The following is a 5,835-nucleotide window of genomic DNA, read 5'->3' as shown; positions in this document are numbered from 1 at the left end:
CAACACGAAATACCTCCTAGACGATTATGCCCAAATCACATAGGGGCTCAGGGGGCTATACCCATGGGTGCACTCGCGCGCACCCACCGTCAAGACAAAAAATCCCTAAACGATTCTGCCCGAATCACCCGGGGGCTCGGTGTCTCCTATCGGGTTCATAAACCTGGGGTCCCTCGCGGATCGGCTTCCCAACAAAGGGTCAGCTCAAGTAGACAAACATGCAACTCATGGGCTGGCCCATGTATCAGAACGATAGGCTAGGAGGGCGATCCAATCACCAACCAAAAGGCCTGGCCAAGGAGGAATGGTGCCCGTTTTCCTACTCCGACCCTCCTCTCTGACCAGAGCGCTCACTTTGATCTCTAGCCCACCATTGGACGGCCTCACTGACCAAAAGGCCTGGCCAAAACACTACTTCTGACTCTAACCCCACATCTCCGACTGGGTACGCTCTTCTCCGATCGAAAGCCCTGCTCACCGCTCTTCTTCGACTAGCGCAACCAGAGCCGACTAGGACCGACCGACCGAGGATGCCCGCCCAGAAAGGACCAGGAAATGAATGGAGAAAGGTAAGGCACACAAGTCAAACCACAATACTAGGGACCATACCCTATACACCTATAGAAATAGTACTCTGCAACCACCCTGGCACAAAAAGTGTTGTAGGTGTCGACATTTTCCCTATAGTATTTTGGGTGCCATTAACTCCAATACGGTAAGGCTCCCCCACATTTCTCTAGGCATCGATAGTGTTGTGGGCGTCGATATTTACCATACCAAGTGAACATGGTAAAACCCCTCACATGCCTCTAGGGCATCAACAGTATAGCATGTACCGACATCTACCATACCCGAACAAAACGACGCTGCCTCTCATGTGCATCCAACATCCAACTAGTGTTGTTGGCGCCTACCATCATCCTATACCTACCAGCATGGGCAACAATGTTTAGAAGCATATGTATTCTCTCCCTCTCACTTGTAAGGCCATCCCCTTCATCTATAAAAGGGGATGCGCTCTCTCCCAAGAGACTCAATTAATCCAGATTCATTAGATCGACCAAGTTCACTAGTTAACAACCACAGAACCGCTAGGTTCGAACCACAAGCCCACGCTTGAACACTTAGCTCATAGCGGAGCTCCTATCGCTCTCAGCCCTTCTGATCGAAGTTCGACCGGACCTCTCGTACACCCCATCTTTCTCCTTCTCATTTGTATCCCCACTGCAAACTTTGAGCACCAAGGCTCAGGAATAAAGTCACCGACCGACTCAAACTGGACGTAGGGCACATTGCCTGAACCAGTATAAACCCTATGTCATTGAGCGCTAGGCCACCTCCTGATCACAATGTACAATAAAACTACAAATATTTACTTGTTCGTCACATTCTGCACTGACAGGTTATGTTTCATTGGTTGTTCTATTTTGATCTTGATCGTGCATAGTACGCGGTTAAGGCATGTATGATCCTAAAGAGGTTTTCTGGCTAGTTGAATATGGTCTATAGTTTGCCATTATGGCTACAACGATCTGGTCGATCCCCACTGATGGCACTATAGATTGGAGGACACTAGTTAGTAGGTTTGTTCTTGATCAGGCATGACATTAACTATTTCCTATGCCTGCATCTGCTAAATAGCCAATCGCCTATGCTTTAACACCTACAGTGTGTGTCCATGATTCTGTTAAGCATGAATAGATCTGTATACTTTAAGGGTTTGATTTGTTGTCTTTATCATGGCTGCATCAATCCAGTCGAACCCTACTATTAGAGATAGTAGGTTAAGTCTGATGAGTCTATAGGTTTGTCCATGTGAAATAGTCGATTGTTCACACGCTGTAGTCCCTTTTCACCTAAATCGGCTATTTTAGCCGATTCGTTTGAGCCTTCACCTATAGCATGTCTTTCGAAAAGCCTATTGAAGAATAGATGGTTTTATGGATTCTTTGGTTTTAGTTTGTTATTATCATCATAGCTGCCATCGATCCGGTCGAACCTCACTATTGATGGTAACATATTAGATTCAGAGTGTTTGTAGGTCTATTTGTATTAGATAGTCGATTTGTTTGCATGTTATAACCTTTCTTGATTAGATTCATTGGCCCAATGATTCACACTGGTAATATCCACCTAGCTAATGATCTCATTTACATCTACAAGCATTGTACTTATCAACATAAAATCAATCACGATCCATGAGATTTATGGTCCGTAACATTCAATTTTTGTGCGTATCGGCTATTTAGTTGATTTTCTAGTCTGGCTGCTTTCGAAGCGGCGCACTTTGAACTGTCTAGGCAAAGACCGACATGTTTCACCTTAAATTACTGATAAACTTTCTCTCCTTATCAATTGTAGGTCAAATTGATTGGCATGCCTCGGGAGGAATTCACAGGATCGGTTAACCCTGCGTTGAAGCCAAGCGGATCTCTAGGCTCATCCTAAGCAGATCCTCCCGGCTTGCCATGTGTCGACACATTTTTGTGCTGACACTAGTATAGTTGAATTATCATCATATTCATGCATACGTTCATATACCGCTCACCCTAAGAATCCATGGGTGGGTGGTCAACATTGTGTAAGTGTGGTGCTTATAGGTTGTTTACCTACGGATACAGCCTATATTCCAGGTCATGTGGTATATCACGGACGTGACACTCCCGTTGAGTCCTTTGTAGTCTACTCCTCGATGTAGGTAGCACATAGGATCTAGTTACGAAGGGGGACAAGCTCTGTTCTTAATCTCCCTTAGTAATATCCCTTATGTGTAGATATGAAGATGATCTTAGCATTGACTATTAGGTGTAATTGCACTAATCAATGTATGCTTTGACTTATATTAAGAATGACTTAGGAATTATTCCTCTAATATTCTACCTGACCATGTTAATGCCATAGAAAGGAGTACGCTGAGTGATTTACCATTAACAATAATCAATAGTTATCATATATATATATATATATATATATATATTATCCTACGACTTACCCTTGCTATGAGTAGAATATTGGTTATGGTTTACTTCTCCATCAATAGTATAAGTTATCAATACTTGTCCATGCTAGACCTTCCCTATGGTAAAAATATAAATAACCATTCCTGCAATACTCCCAAGTAAAGTGCTACAATGGTATATTATCTGTGGCTTGTAGATCCCTTTTCATTCATATATATTCTTTCTAGTCACATAAATCAATGAAGAACTACTTAGAGTTATTCTAATAGTAATGCTAGGTAGTATCCACAAGTATCTCTGGCATCATCACTAGGGATGACAATCTAGTAAAGTAATGTCCGGAGATATAGGTTTATAATAGGTGGCTATTAAAACAAGTGACAAGTTAATAAATACCAACAAGCATTTCTGGCGCCTTTGCTGGGGATTAGATTCAACTCTATTCTTAGTAGCGATGCAAAAGAATGTCAACAAGCATTTCTGGCACCATTGCTGGGGAAGGTAGCTAGGCAAAGGAAGTATTGATAAACTTATACTTATTGATGTGATAGATATAAACCATATACCCCTACTCAAGCAGGATTACCCTTGTTTTGTCTACTTTCATATCTTATGCAGGGTAATGTATGACCGGTTTTGACCTTTCGATAAACTACTGTTGATAATCTAGAAGCATTACTTAAGAGAACTAAAGCTAAACTCAAAAAAGTTTCAGCTTTAGAGTCAGAAGAAAACCATATAAGGCGAAGCTTAACACTAGAATTTGAAGCCATGGCTGACAAGACTCTCCATGAATTCTCTGCTCCAACCACTACCAACATCTAGACTGGACCCACAGTTAATGTGGGAGACAATGGATTTGAGCTCAAGCTAGCTCTCATCAACATGGTGCAAAGCGATCCAGTTTTGTGGAAAGGCATATGAAGATGCTAGTGCTCATCTCCAACACTTCTTGGAGATCTACAACACTTTCACCATCAAGGGAGTAACCAAGGACGCCATACTACTTTGCCTCTTCCCATTCTCACTTTTGGGGAAGGCAAAACAATGGTTCATGCCAACAAAGACAGAAACACTACATGGGAAAACTGCTCCACTGCCTTTCTAGCAAAGTTCTTTCCCACGGGCAAGACCAATGCTCTGTGTGGGAGAATTTCAAGTTTTTAGTAGCAACATGATGAATCTATCCCTAAGGCATGGGAATGCTTTCAAGACTATATATTAGAATGTCCTCATCATGAGATGAAGAATTGGCTACTCATGTAGATGATCTACCATGGGTTGACCAATAGTACCCGTGAGACCATGGATGCTGCTGCTGGAGGTGCATTCTTATCACTTACACTTGTTACGACCACTCTTGTGGAGATGATGGCCTCCAACCAAGGCTGGAATGAAGAACATGTTTAGACCCACAAGAGAGGTGGAAGTATGCATCAACTTAAGGAGGTAGACATGCTAGCTACCAAGATGAACCTACTGATGAAGAAGCTCAATGATCAAGCTAATGAAAAGCAAAAAGTCATGCACATTCATGATTTCTGCATGCGTGTGAAGTATGTGGCAACACTAGGCATTCAGAGAATAGCTGTCCTAAAACCCAAGAGGATGTGAACTTTGTCAACAACTACTACTATTGTCCTCAACAGAATCAAGGATGGAACCAGCAACAGAGGCCAAACTACCAAGGTAACCCTCAAGGTAATAATTATAATAACTTCAATCAACCACCCTTGGAAGAATTAATTACTGGCCAATCTAGAATTATGGAAGGATTATCTAGAAAGGTAACTACCAATGATAAAATTCTAGAGAATATGAATAACAGAATGGATAGCTTTGCTTATGCCATTAAGAACTAGCATAGCTTTAATAAAATGATAGAATCACAAATAGCTTAGCCAGAAGATCTAGAAACTAGCAAATCTTGTCGATGTTCACAATGTAGCATACTATTGTATACAACCATCGATGGGAAGGTGGATAGATTATACCTTGCCTAAGAAGAAGAGTGATCCAGGGAGACCTATCATCCCCAGTGCTATTGGAGCTCACATTTTTCAAGAAGTTGTCTATGACTTCGGAGCAAGTGTGAACATCATGCCTAAGGTAATCTATGATAAAATTAATGGAGATACTTTATTGTACACAAACATGTGTTTGTAGCTTACAAATTAGTCACTCAGCTACCCCAAGGGAGTTCTTGAAGATGCCATTGTTTGAGTGGGAAAATCATATGTTCCCATAGATTTTATGATTTTGGAAATAGGTGGAGATGTAAGGGCACCCATTATCTTGGGCTGAGCCTTCCTAAGCACCACAAAAGCCATCATCTACATGGATAGTGCCAACATCTGGTTCACAATCATGGATAAAAAGTAGAAGTTTTCTTTCAAGAACCGCATCTTGCAATCTCCTAGTCATTCACAAAATGCATACCTGCCCGAAGAGACAACAGTGACCAAGAAGAAGAACAACTGAAGAAGGAGGAAGAACAAGACCAGTCAGCCACAAGAAGAAATGGTCAACATGATCAACACATTCTAATCTGAGTATGACCACCTCCTTGCTTCACCATTCCTTGCTAAGAAGAATGATTGAGGCATACCAACGATCGAGTGTACCATTAGAAAAAGAATCTTCCACAAGACCTGCAATATTGGATCGGGAGTCAATATAATGTCCAAGGTAATGTATGAATATTTATTCGGTAATGAACCTTTGTTCCCTACATATATGCAGTTATAGATGGTGGACCAATCAATCTGATTCCCTGAGGGAATAGCGAGGGACGTTATGGTAAGAATACAAGATCACTATGCCCCTGCTGATTTCATGGTCCTAGGACATGGGAGAAGAAGAAGACGATACACCC

General features: G+C 41.8%; 1 non-coding gene across 1 annotated transcript; it reads right to left on the bottom strand.

Annotated features, from left to right (window-relative positions):
• Nucleotides 1-4,095: 4,095 nt before the first annotated feature.
• On the bottom strand, nucleotides 4,096-4,204 carry LOC136509709 (small nucleolar RNA R71). The gene has a single exon (XR_010772457.1). It is a non-coding gene; the product is annotated as a small nucleolar RNA R71 (small nucleolar RNA).
• Nucleotides 4,205-5,835: the final 1,631 nt, after the last annotated feature.

Source organism: Miscanthus floridulus, chromosome 15, assembly GCF_019320115.1.
Source record: "Miscanthus floridulus cultivar M001 chromosome 15, ASM1932011v1, whole genome shotgun sequence".
NCBI classification, from domain to species: domain Eukaryota; kingdom Viridiplantae; phylum Streptophyta; class Magnoliopsida; order Poales; family Poaceae; genus Miscanthus; species Miscanthus floridulus.
Note: the sequence above shows the minus strand (reverse complement) of the source record. Positions and strands in the feature narration are given on the sequence as shown.